Below are 12,597 nucleotides of genomic sequence, written 5' to 3' on the forward strand. Positions count from 1 at the left end.
CCAGTACTTCAACTAGAATTCCACCAACATTCACAAACAGCACTGCCTGTCCAGCTTTTCTCCACATAGGAAAAAACCCTGCCTCTACCAGCAAAAGCCTCTGGAATGATAGAGAGGAAGGAGTGGACAGACGGGCCCCATAGGCTGCCATTATGTGGCTTAGAACAGGATACTGTGCCTTTAAGAAAACCTTACAGATTTCCAGAACTTTCCCCAGTATCCCAGAATGCCCAGCAGGTCCCTTTTACTTTCAGTTCTTTTTGAAGGCGTAGCACGCCAGACCTGTAGCATTCTTCACATGAATAATTATCTCCACCGGGGAGGAGGGCGGGCGCTTATGACTATAACAGAGATACCCCTACTACAGAACTGGAGTTACAGAAAAGAAACTACTCCTTCTATAGTAGGGGATCTCTGTGTATAGTCATAATCTAGTGAATAGAATGGCAAGCCCATCCCCCACACAACAACAGCGGTGGAGAACACACAAGACAATACCACTACTGTGCGAACAAATTTCGCAGCGAAGCCTGCCCAACCTGAGCATCTGCCCTGGCATCCGAGTCCAGACAGTAATGCGCAGCAAAGGTATGGACCGACTTCCAAGTGGCCGCCTTGCAGATTTCCGCAATAGGAACATTACGCAGCAAAGCAGTCGTGGCAGCTTTGCCCCTGGTGGAATGAGCCTTAGGTTTACCCCCTAAGGTCTTATCAGTCTTTTGATAACACAATTGTATGCAGGACACAATCCACCGAGAGATGGACTGCTTAGAGGTCGCGAGACCGGTCCTGACTGATCCATAATTAATAAACAATTGGTCTGACCTACGAAAATCCTTGGTCTTATCAAGGTAAAATTTCAACACCCTCCGAACATCCAGGGAATGGAGAGACCTTTCCGCTGGCGAGGAGGGATTCTGAAAGAACGTAGGCAAAGTTATGGTCTGGTTGACATGAAAATCAGATACAACCTTAGGACGAAATCTAGGGTGAGTACGCAGCACAACCTTAGCAGCATGAAATACAGTATAAGGTTCTTGACAACATAATGCCTGAAGTTCACTCACCCTGCGGGCCGATGTAATGGCCACTAGGAACACCGCCTTCCAGGATAGGTGCTGCAATGAAGCCTTATGAATGGGCTCAAAAGGCTCCCTCATCAGTCTGGACAGCACCACATTCAAGTCCCAGGAAGGCGAGGGAAGTCTGACGGGAGGAAACACTTTCTTCAAACCTTCCAAAAAATCCTTGACCACAGGGATTTGAAAGAAGGAAGTCTGTGAAGGGCATTTCCTGTAAGCAGTCAAAGCAGCCAGATGAACCTTAATGGAATGGAAATTAAGGCCAGACTGCGCCAAATGTAAAAGGTACGGAAGGATGACATCTTCCTTACATGTCGTAGGATCAAAGTTCTTGGACTTACACCAGATACAGAACCTCTTCCACTTGTAGGCATAGGATGTCCTAGTGGAAGGTCGTTTAGACTTTCAGTATGTCCATACAATCTTCTGGTAGATTCAGATGGCCATATTGCACTATTTCAGGAGCCATGCCGCCAAACTCAGAGAGGTTGGGGTGCACCATCCGCCCCCCGAACTTCGTGAGAAGGTCCGGCCTGCACGTCAACCGTCTGTGAGGAAGGAGAGACCGGTGAAGTAGGTCCGTGAACCACCACTGCCTGGGCCATTCCGGGGCGATCAGGATCATCCGCGCCCTGGACTGGGACAGCTTGATGAGCACTGCCGGAATCAGGGGAATGGGTGGAAAAGCGTACAGAAAGCTGTTCGACCAATCGATCCATAACGCATTCCCCAGCGTCCCCCGCTGGTAGTACCTGGATGCGAAGTCTCGGCATTTGCTGTTTTCGGCGGTGGCGAACAGATCTACGTCTGGAGTCCCCCACCTTGCGAAGACTTCTCCTAGTACTTCGTCGTTTATGACCCATTCGTGGTTTTCCTGAATCAGCCTGCTCAAGGCGTCCGCCTGAGCATTCTGTACCCCTGGCAGATGCGTGTCCGTAATAGTCAGTCCTCGGGCCAGAAGCCAGTGCCAGATCGCCTGCGCCTCCTGCGACAGAGTGCGCGATCTCGACCCCCCCCCCTGCTTGTTGAGGTAATACATCGCGGTTGTATTGTCCATCTGTATCAGCAGCGAGTTGGTCTGGAAGGACGGAAGGAAGGCCTTCAGTGCCAGGAAGACAGATCTGAGTTCCAGGAAATTGATGTGGTACGTAGATTCCAAAAGAGACCACTTTCCTTGAATCTGCAAGTCCCCGGAATGCGCTCCCCAGCCTTGGAGAGACGCATCCATCACAAAACTCTTCGTGGGAATGTCCTTGTGGAAGGGAACCCACCTGAGGAGGTTTTCCGCCGAACACCACCACTTCAGAGACTGAAGAGCATGTAGAGACAGTCGTATCTTGTCGTCCCAAGAACCTGTCCTCTGATCCCACTGATCCTCCAAGCACTCCTGCAGTGGTCTCATGTGTAGCCGTGCGTGAGGAAGATACAGGAGGCCATCAATCCCAGTAGTGAAGACACCTTCCTCACAGTCGTCGATGGAGCAGTCCTGAGGTCCTGAGCCTTCCGAAGGAGTGATAACCGTCTCTCCTCCGAAGGAGACACGCTTGCTGACCGCGTATCGATGGAGGCTCCCAGGTACTGTATGCACTGGACCGGAGTCGGGACCGACTTGGACATGTTGACATGTAACCCCAGCTTGTGCAAGAGAGCGCACGTCCACCGGAAGTGTTCTTGCGCTTCCGCGAAGGATGATGCCTTGATCAGCCAATCGTCCAGATACGGGTAGACAAACACCTTGTTTCTCCGCAGGTGTGCCGCCACCACTGCCATGCACTTCGAGAAGGTCCTGGGCGCAGACTTTAGCCCGAATGGCAGTACTGTGTATTGATAGTGATTGGCGCCGACCTGGAATCGCAGGAACTTCCTGTGCTTCCGTGCGATGGGCACATGGAAGTACGCATCCTGTAGATCTATGGCACAGAGCCAGTCTCCCCGTTGCAGCTGAGGGTAAATCTGATGCAACGATAGCATGCAAAACTTCTCTCTGCGAATCCATTTGTTTGCCTGTCGCAAATCCAGAATGGGCCTGAACTCGTTCTTGTCCTTCTTGCGAACGAGGAAGAACCGAGAGTACAGACCTCTTCCCCTTTGAGACAGAGGTACCTCTTCTACCGCCATCTTTCTCACCAAGATGTCTGCCTCCGCCTGGAGCTCTCGCAGCTGAAACTGAGAGCTTGCCGGCGGAATCGCTGGAGGCGGGCTGATAAACCGAAGACTGTATCCATTGCAAACAATATTCAGCACCCACTTGTCCTGAGTAATTTTTCTCCACTCTGCCGGAAAAAGTTGAATGCTTCCCCCCATTGGAGTGGGTAACGGTTGAGGGGGGGGGGGAAGTAGTCGCTCAGGGCCGAGACCCGGCCGGGCCCTTGGTAGTGGTAGCAGCCTGCTGGCCGCCTCTACCCCTCTGGCGTTTCTGGAAGGGCTTCCGGAACTGCTGCTGATGCTGCTGCTGTCCCGAACCCTGCCCGCGCCCTCTGCCCGTAGACCCGAACCGCCTCAGGAACGGGCGATTCTGCTTTTCGGCCTTCTCCAACCAGACGGCCGTCAGGGTCTCCGCCTCCGCGCGGGCCATCTCATCATCCGCATGTTTTCCAAACAGGGTTTCCCCCGAAAAGGGCAGGTTGGCTACTCTGTGCTGAGCCTCCGGCTTGAGCGATGTCAGGCGCAGCCAAGAGTGACGCCTCTGATGGACACCATGACAGTAGGAGTGCGCCGCCAACAAGGAGACATCCGCTGCCGCACTGATGACCTGGTTCGACACCAGCATGCCTTCTCGCACCGTTTCCAGGAAGTCCTCCTTCCGGTCCCGGGGCAGCAGGTCCGCATACTGTTGGAGGGACTCCCACAGGGCCCGGTCGTAATGCCCCAACAGTGCCCCCGCACTTGCCGCCTTCATGGTGGTAGACGCGGTCCCACACACCTTCCTGCCCACCGAGTCCAGCCAGCGGCTTTCCTTGTCGGGCGGGACTGTCGATGAAGGGGCAGTCGCCTGCTACTTCCTCACCGCCGTCACGATGACAGAGTCCGGTTTTGGGTCCATCCGTAAAAAAGCCGGGTCCGAGTCCGGGGCCCGATACTTTTTCGTGAGGCGTGAGGGGGCGGATTTCGTCACCGCGGGGGTGAGGAACAACTCCAACGCGGGTTCCACCAGTCCCGGCACTAGAGGCAGCAGAGGGCAAGACAGGTGTTTTTTGTGTAGCGTCTCGAATATCACGGACGTCGTGGGCGTCGGTACCGTCACCGAGATGCCCAACTTGGCTGCCCCCCGCAGCAGCACCTCCTGGAAGGAGACCAGATCATCCACCGGAGACACCCTAGTCCCCGGTGAGTCCGACAGCGTCGGCGAGAAGTCCCTGGCCGAGGACCGCGTGCGCGACCTAGACCTGCGCCTCCTATGGCGCCGTCCCGATGTCGACGACGACGACCTCCTTTGGCTCCGCGACCTTCTCCTCCTGTCGGAGCGGGAGCGCGACCTCCTCGGCTTCGGCCTGTCAGTCGGTCTAGCCGGGCCCGGCGACCGTGGGTGACGCGGCCTCGGCGTCCCCTGCGGCGGAGTCGGGTGCCTGGGCAGGGAGACCGACCTCGGTGGAACTGCAGGTGGCCCAAACGGCGTGCGAGGTGGTACCGAACGCGGAGGTGGCGACACCGGCCGTGGCAGTGGAGGCGGTGTTGGTGGTGGAGGAGTCGGTGGCAGTGGTGATGGCGTAGGGTTCCGAGGAGGTGTATACACCACGGAGTACTCCGATCCTGGCGACTCCGTTCCCCTCTTACTCCTGGCGCCAGGGCTCCCCCTGCGCCGTCTCGACGCCGATCGCCCTCGACGCCGATCGTCTTCTCGGCGTCGATCGTCTTCTCGGCGTCGATCGTCTTCTCGGCGGCGATCTCCATGACGTCGATCGCTTCGACGGCGACCGTCGCCTCTTCGCCGACGGCGAGCGGCGCTCCCCCTTCGACGGTGAGCGCCGACGCCGGGCCTGATCTCGCCGTCGATGGCTCGACGGCTTCGTCGCAGAAGATGCCGTCGACAGCGGCCTGTTCAGCTCGCTCGACGTCGATAGTCGACGCCGCTTCTCCCCAGAGCCCTGGGGAAATGGCGAACAGACCGTAGTCATCCCCCTCGACGCAGTCGTCGACGCCCTCGACGTGGAGAGGGGACGCTTGCTGGTCTTCCTGCCCCTGGGGAGGCCCCCAGAGGCCTCAGCATGGGCAGAATCAGCCCCTCCAGACCCACCTCGTGCCTTCAGCTTTCTGTCCTCCAGGACCTGGAGCCTGATCTTCTTCCTCTCTCTCAGGGTCCTGGCTGAAAAGGATCTGCAGATCTCACACTCCTCAGGCACGTGGGACTGGGGAAGGCAGACTATACACACCCTGTGTGTGTCTGACATAGCCTTTTTTCTTCCACAATCAGGACACTTGTCGAACAAGCCAGTCATTCTGATAACACCAGAAGGAAAAAGGACGTTCTAACACTTGAAATTAACCAATAACGCTTGAAAAGGGAGAGCTCAATGCTCCAGGGTCCTGCTAGCAGGAGCCGGAAAAAAGAACTGAAAGTAAAAGGGACCTGCTGGGCATTCTGGGATACTGGGGAAAGTTCTGGAAATCTGGAAAGTTTTCTTAAAGGAACAGTATCCTGTTCTAAGCCACATAATGGCAGCCTATGGGGCCCGTCTGTCCACTCCTTCCTCTCTATCATTCCAGAGGCTTTTGCTGGTAGAGGCAGGGTTTTTTCCTATGTGGAGAAAAGCTGGACAGGCAGTGCTGTTTGTGAAGGTTGGTGGAATTCTAGTTGAAGTACTGGACAGTGTAGCCTGTGGGTATAAGCTGCATTATCTGTCTTTAAATTAAATTCTCTCTTAAAGGTATATGCAAGTCTGCATGATTTGTCACCTTTAGAGATTATTTTTTATTGCTCCGGGGTCCACGCACATGGGCGGGACTATTCACTAGATTATGACTATACACAGATCCCCTACTACAGAACTTTCATAATCACCTTCCTATTAACAGTTACATTAAACCAGACTAAGTCTGATTTGCTGTAACAATCAATTTGATACCTTGGAGTACTAGGTTAGGTGGTCCCAAATGGAAGCTAGCACATGGGCTACAGTAACTATGGCCAATGGGGTCACCGGCTTTGCTACAGTGAAAATTACAATTTAAAGGTTTTCATTGTCTACCTGGGCATGTCAAGTTTAAAATAGGCATGTGTTTTTAATACCAAGCACTCTGCCTTCCAAGCTACTAAGGCAGGTCTTGGATTCGGTTTCCATGAAGAGTATGGCAGTTTAAGAGCTGCCCCAACAGGCTTTAACTGCAAACCTAGAGCCATGTTTTTATCTCGTCTCTGTAGTGGTGGCACAAGTGCGAAGGTCCACTAGTGACATTAATTTACTAGACCCTGGGTACCACTGGCACCATTTACTAGGGACATATGGTTATATTAACTATGCCAATTGGGGGTTAGCCAACTGGACATACACTTATGTAATGCACTGGTAACGCCCTTGCCATCTGAATTTAGGGTAGAGTCCAGAAATTTCTTCTGCCTTTCTGGTGTATTTTTCACATAGGATGGAAAATCCCAGGTGGCGCAAGGGCTGCATGGCCTGGTCCAAGCTGTTCTTGCAGTATTTGACGTTTTTTGCTTTCACTAGCCAGTTGTCCAGATATGGGTACACGTCTATACCCTTTTGTCTGAGGAGTGCTACCACAGATAGACATTTTGTAGATACTAGAGGTGCAGATTTTACTATGAATGGTAAAACTCTGAATTAGTAGTGTTTGTCCACCACAAATCTTAGTAACTGTGTGATTTGTTCACTGATCAGTACAGGTAGAAGTCAGATCTGTGGTTGCCATGTGTCTGTTCCTATAAATTGGAGGACTTTTTGCAAGGTTGCCATTTTGAACTTCCGTGTTTTGATTGATCTGTTGAGTATCCTTAGATCCAGTTTTGGTCTTGGTGTATTGTCTGGCTTTGGCAGGAAGTGTAAACCCTCTGGTTTCTTTCCCTTAGTAGTATAACCTCTACAGCTCCCTTGCTTAACAAGTGCTTTACTTCCTATTGCAAGTGGTGGTGTTCCTCAGTCTACCATTTTTTTTGAGTGGTATACTGGGAGGAGATAACATCAATTCTATGCAATAACCAGGTCTTATATTTAGCATCTTTGTATCCATTTGTCAGAGGTAATCTTTGCTCATTCCTCTTGGAACTCTGTGATCCTTCCTCCTACTGATCACTTATGAAGGGTGCCTGCTATTGAGCCACTTGCTTGTGTGGTACTCTTCCTCAGCTACGTAAACGCAGTATTGATGTGTAGTAGTATTGCCATAGCGGTGTTGCAGCAGTACATGCGTTATCTGAAAGCTGCCTGTGCAGTGTTTGGTTGCATGCTTCCCCTTGCGGGTGCCCCATTTCTTTGTGCTATACCACCTTGGAGTGTCCCTTTCCATTAAAAGCCCGCCCACACCCTCCAATGGCCCTGGCGCTGGCAGTCTCATTATCCTTCATGAACTGTAGCGCACTAACTGTTCCTCCGAAGAGCCAGTTTCCCATGGAGGGCAAGTTTATAACTGCAGATTGTAATATTAGAATACAGAAATTCCAAGTCAAACATGCCTGTACAGTGTGGTAGTGTTGTGTAGTTGCCTACTGGCAGTGTCTGTAGATCCTTGCAGGCTTGATGCAAGGGTTGGTAACGGTCTTTCGCTCCTGCTGCATACTGTTCACAATCTTCTGGTAGGTGTTCTTTGATTTCATCCTACTGTTGAAGTGTGTGCTACATAAGCAGGGTGTTTGAGTTAACTATACACTGGGCTGTTGCCTAAGTTCAGCTTTCTACCCACCAGGTCCACCCTCTTTCTTTTCTGGGGTGGAGAGGGGAAACTTACTGAGATGGGGTTGTTTGCCATTTTGCAGGCTGTTGTCTCTATTAGGGAGTCAGGTAGCATGTTGCTTGGGATGCAAAGGGGCTCTTTGGTGGATTTTTTTTATTTTTCTACCCTCAGGGTAATGGCAATAGCTGCAGAAGGCTCTTTAAAAGCCGCTCTTCCCTGGTTTAGGATGCATGGGGAGAAATTGGTTCCTCTTTTGATGTAGTATCAGTGTCTCTAGGAGGAAGCAGGCTACCATCTGTTCTTCCATTTGTATACCGGAAGGGTTAGGTGTAGGAGAGTAGGGTCTGCTTTCTATGTTCACCCCACTTTTTTGCTTTTGCTTCACTGGTTTTCGACTTAGATGTGGCTGTGGGCCTGCTAATCAGACGCACAGCCCAGCTGTTCGCTCTCTAAATTCATACTATGTAGTTTAGGTACAGAACCCAATTGGTAAGGATCACCTTATAGGTCCCTGCACAGTGTACCTTAGGTACCCAGGGCCTAGGTGTACCCTAGGCCTACTAGGGCTGCAGCATGTATTATGCCACCCCTGGCTGGCCTTCCATTATGACAACTGGCTGATCACTCAGCTTGGGCAAGGTCGTGTAATCACCCCTTGCTTAGGTGTAGTATTCCTATACCTACCTTAGATATAGACACATGGGTAACCTATCAGTCACTCCTATGGCAGGCCTTGACAATCCAAAAAGCAGAGTGCTTGGTAACATGTGAGATGGCTAGCATGAGCTGAGCCTGTCTGCAGCTTTCGGAACCCTGTCCTTATAGCTGTTCTATGATATCGCCTACCATATACTCTTAAAGTGCCTTATAATCCTCGCGGTTATGGTAACTATGGTTTGGCTTTATCAAAACATGTCGTGTAAGGTGCCTAACACTTTGGAATACTATCCCCACACCATTTCTGGCGATGAGGATAGTATTCCCCCCTTCTAGAGGGAGAAGACATGTTGAAGACCTACTACCCGGTTAAAGTTAACCAGAGCCCCAGCATCACAAAATGGATGCTGCTGCCACAGACACAAGTCTGACCTCCTGCTGCTGGGAGTCCTTCCAGCGAGGGAGGCTTGGACAATAGGTTTCCTGCCTTGGGAGGTGCTAGCACCACCCTAGACAGGACTTAAGTGTATTGGGGCAGGGAGGGATGAATGAAACGAGACACTGCCTGGGGCACACAAGGTGTCCCATGCATAGTCCGGTTCAAACCGGTGCTGGGGCACTCCAGCCCCAGTCCTGGTGCGAAACTGGACAAAGGGAATGGGGTGTAACCACTCCCCTCCCTGGTCCCACCCATAGGAGGGACCTAGCAGGTAACCCAGCCCCCCAGATTAGTATAAGAGTGGGAGCTGAGTCCCTAGGACTTTGGTTTATCCCGATAACTGAAACTTGAACAGAAACTCTGGACATTCGACTACGGAAGAAGACTGAAGAATCTCCCTTGTGGCCAAGGAGTGGCCACCCTGTGCAAACAGGCACCATCAAGCGACCTGCCGTTTGCTTTGCCCAAGTTCTACGAGGAACCGACTGCAGAGCCCGACCAGCGCCTTGACTTGCAGACTTCTCCGACCCTGATCCACATCCACAGCAAAGCTGAGATCTGTGGAGGCAAAGCTGAGATTCGTGGAGGCGATGAGACGTGGGACCGGCTACCTGGGAAAATTGGCTACTAGCTTCCAGCGCAGCTCCTGAGGCATCCTCGAAGTTGTGCTCTGGGGATTGAGAAGCCCCAACCCCGAGCACCATCTGCACCGAAGATCAGCCCTCCACAAGTTCTGCGTGGGGCCCTTCTGCATTTTCCTGCTGGACGCGTCTGTCCAGTTGCTTGTCCGTTGGCTAGTAACCTTTGCGACGACGAAGCGACGACGAACCCTTACCTTTTCACCGCTGGTTTGGCTCCTCTAGACTGGCCCTTGCTTCCCTGCGAAAGAGAAGCACCTCAGGCCTTCCTGGTCTGCAACAGAAGCGAATCCTTCATCCTGCGTGGGTTGCGCTTGCCAAGGCTTGTTGGGTCCGAAATCGACATAGACGCCGCCAACAGCAAGAGCCTTTGTGGGGCAGCTCGGCTCCTGGTTCTGGTCGTCCGACGCCTCCTGGTACCCGTGGCTGCTGCGACAAGCTTCACCTGCATCTTCACGACATCGCCTGGTTCCTTCCTGGTTCCTTCCCGGCTCTTGGCTGGTGACCTAGACTCTGTCCCCTCTGCTTGCAGGTAACCTCCTTGATTCTATCCTTGGAATCCACTGGACACTCTTCACTGACTGCCTGTCAGCATCTTTTCTTCAGGCATCCATAGGAGTCGACGACGAAACCCGACGCAAGTTCACACCAATGCACCCGCAGCCCGTGGGCTAGGTAACTTGAGTACTCCGGTGCTCACAAGGGTATTGACTATCCTAGGGTCTAGTTTCCAAGTCTCTAACTCCTAGCTCCTTCCGAAGTGTCCTAAAACTCTTAATTTCTAAATACTGCTATTTCTATCGACTAACGCATTACGCGCGAGTGTTTCCACTCTGCACCTGAATCCTGTGAGCCTAGCAATTGGTAGTATAGTTTAGCTCCAGCGATTCCCTAGGCCTAGGCCTAACCTGTGTTCGTGACAGTGGTCCTTATACCACTTACTTAGTATATGGTTTGCGTGGCCCCTAGGGCCTAACTGTATTACTTACCTGTGTGACTTATGTATGCTTAAATAAGACTGTGTTGTACTTACCTCAAATCTCATAAAGAGTGCTGAGGGTATTTTGACTAGAATAAATACATTCTATTTTTTATATATATCTGTTGTGGTGTCCTTTCATTTGGTATTCAAGGGATTGCAAATGGTATAACAGCTGGCTTCACATGCCATACAGAGTTTAGCCTAAGACTGCTCTTGTCCATGCTACCACTAGGATAGCTGGTCTATAAGGTTGACTTTACAACCAATCACCATAAGGGTTGTTTGGACTGATACAAGGTGTACACTAGAACTAGTGACATCATATCAGGCCAACTTCTCACATTAGGTGCCCTTTTAATGACCACATATCTAATAATGTCATCTGGTGGCGAGGGTCTAGATGGGAAGGAGTCTGTCGTCTAATCTGCCGAGCCCGTTCAGATGTTCTACTGGTCTTCAATGAATTAGCCTATCTGTATGAATTCTTACTCCTGGTGGTACTAGTCTACAAACTTCCTTTGCTTTGAAAATTGCTGTTTGAGAGGTATACTGTATTTCTGCTGAGTTGTAAAATGTTTTCCAGACCAGGGCTTCCAGTTTGGCCTGGAGGCACCCCTTTCTTTCCACCTTCAGAGATTTTTGCTAGATTAGACTTCTGACCCCTTATTATTCTTTAGGAGGTCGAAAAGACTTTTGGCATCCTGGTCAAGCTGATTTTTGGAGTGTTTCTGAAGCTGGAGTCTGGGATTGGCATTTAGCTATTCTTACCCGATGCTCTTTAATCCCTCCCAAGTCTTTGTATCTCTTTCAAGGTACATACAGGTTTCGCATTCAGTGGGGTCTTTTGTCTTGAGAAAGTGTGGCTCTGTTGGCCTACAGCACAGTAACTGATATTTTTTAGCTCCTACGCCATTGTGGAATTACTTTGCGTTTGGTCTCTGCTTGAGTCTTTTCTGGTTGGACTTTGACAACCTTCTGGAGTTCCTGTTCCAATTGTGAATCCGTTGCGTCCTTGAGTGTGTCCTCATCTCCTGTTCTTTTTGAGAGTCATGGTAATGTGGCAACCTCTTTATGCCTTGCCCTGATTTGATAAGAATTCCATGCAGGCTAAGCAGTCCTCTAGACTGTGGGCCTTCAAAGGCAGATTGCACAATTTGTACTAGTCTCTGTGTATACTCGTGCTGGTACTGTTGACAAAGTCTAAAAGGGGTATGAGCCAAGCCCCTTACTCATGCTCTGGCTCACGTAATCTTGCACCACATTCTTGCATCTTATGTTTATGAAATATTTGGCATTGTCTCCTATTCAACAATTTGCGACGTGATCCCTGCAACAGTCTTTGCATTGAAGAAGCTTATTTTTTGTCTCAGCTTCTTTTTTCCTCAACTCAGGACCTCACTTGCTTCCAGACCCAACTGTGGAAAAAAATCTGAATATCGCAAGTAAATCAATGGGTTTTCCGGGTTGCACGTCTCTTCATAGCATGCAAATCCAAAAGAGATTAATGCGGCACAACTAGCATTCTTCAGGACTCCCACCATTTAACATTTAATGTATACCACAGCCATCTACCTGGACCGACAGCACACAGATCAATCCAGAATTCTGATACCAAAGCCCTGAGGCTTGCAGTTTGCGTAATCACTGCCAACACCTAGATTGCTACTTCAAACTACACAAGGTCAAAACAGAAATAATCAGATGGAAAAATTGGCCACCTATGCAATTCTAACCTGGTCAGCAGATGCAAAATAGGCATCCCCTTTGATTGGTCATAAAAATAAGCTTCGTAATACTCTGACTGGCACTAAACCTAAACAAATCAAATACATTCTTTAGAGAAATCTGTGAATGTGCTTAGTATAGCACCCCCCCCCCCCCACCTTAACTAGGTTCCCAAATAGTTTAAACCACATAGCTCAAGCTCCTGTACTCTTGCAAACACGCTTACCA

At 50.7% G+C, this 12,597-nt stretch overlaps 1 protein-coding gene across 4 annotated transcripts in view; it reads right to left on the minus strand.

Annotated features, from left to right (window-relative positions):
• The window catches only part of INCENP (inner centromere protein), a 175,679-nt gene that overhangs the window by 111,070 nt on the left and 52,012 nt on the right, over positions 1-12,597 (minus strand). The gene's annotated exons all lie outside the window — the stretch shown is intronic.

The sequence above is a fragment of the Triturus cristatus genome, chromosome 3_1 (assembly GCF_964204655.1).
Source record: "Triturus cristatus chromosome 3_1, aTriCri1.1, whole genome shotgun sequence".
Lineage (NCBI taxonomy): Eukaryota > Metazoa > Chordata > Amphibia > Caudata > Salamandridae > Triturus > Triturus cristatus.